Genomic DNA, 1,500 nt, shown 5'->3' with positions numbered 1-1,500 from the left:
ACGCTTGGAGGAGACTCGCCGCCACTATTTTTTGGTCCAGAAGGACTCCCCTGCAATTCCTGATGTTGTAGGGCCTATTTTGCAAATTTTAAATTATTTGATGTAATTTTTTTTTTGTTGTTTAGTTTTGAATTTTTATTATTTGTAGTATTGATGTAACAAAAGAAAAGAAATATAGTGTATGTGTATATGTATTTGTGTTATGAATGTTTTTTTTTTATAATAAAATTGTAAAGAATAAAGAAGAGTTTAATATTTTGATTTGATTACACATAAAGAATTATGAATTTATATGAAAGTTATATTTTTAAAATTTGATGAAAGAATAGAATTTTAAAAATTTATTAAAGCCACGAAGTAACTTGTTTTAGGTAGAATGTATTAGGGGTGTTAATATTTTTTTTAATTACAACTAGTCTCGTATTCGTGTGAATCTCTAACAAGACCAATATCTAGCTTTGCTTTTCTAGTAATTCTTAGGTGGTGATTTTCAACCAATTAAAACAAACAAGAAAATAAAAAAAAATACCAGTATATTTAGGTTTTCTAGTAATTCTTAGGTGGTGATTTTCAACCAATAAAAACAAACAAGAAAATAAAAAAAAAATCACCAAACCGATATCATGGAGATTTTGATGTGCGACAACAATTAGTATATAAAAAATGTTATAGTTTTTTTTTTAAGTTAAAGATATTAATAAGAAAAATGAGATTTTTACTAACAAAGAATTTTGATTCATGGAATTTGAAGTATTACTCTTTTTTATAAAGAACATTAGTTTTATATAATTAAGTTAAAAAAATTTAAAGGGCTTTTCTTAGCACATGATTAGATAAATTTATCTGCACAAATTTGTTAATGGTTAATATTGAATTTATTGACGTCATCCTCAATCTATTTTATTAAACGTATGAAAAGTAAGTATATTTTTTTTAATATTTATGTAGGTTGTCTTTAAATTATTAGCTACGCAAAGTCAACTCAATGAGAATGTTATTTTTTCTATAAATTTTATTTTTTTTATTTTTTTAATATTTTTTTTACCATTATGCCTTGTTGCTTTTGGACTGGTTAATTTGACAGGTTACATTAAAATAATTTTTATTATATAATTTAATTTTAAATTTAAAAATATTAGGAACGATATAGGATAGGTTTGTTGGCAGGAGTAGAGTAAATTATAAATTAATCTCTATAGTTTTGAGAAATGAAACAAATATTTACGAGAAAATAAGACATTTGTTTATAATAGAGTAATATTAAGTGCAAAAAAACTAATTAATTCATTGACTAATTTATAATTTACTCGATTGGATCAAGATTTTAAAATCTCAAATAGAAAAAAATGTAGAAGAAAATCTTGAAATGGAAAAAAAAATTAGTTTTTAAAATAAAGGAACATATTAATTTATTTCTTAAAATTAGAGAGATTAATTTATAATTTAATGGATAGGGTAAATAATTTGAACACAAAAAAGAAAAGAAAAGAAAAAAAATAT

This window comes from Populus euphratica, unplaced genomic scaffold (genome assembly GCF_000495115.2).
Source record: "Populus euphratica unplaced genomic scaffold, PopEup_1.0 scaffold291.1, whole genome shotgun sequence".
NCBI lineage: Eukaryota > Viridiplantae > Streptophyta > Magnoliopsida > Malpighiales > Salicaceae > Populus > Populus euphratica.
The sequence above is the reverse complement of the archived record's forward strand: the minus strand, read 5'-3'. Positions refer to the sequence as shown.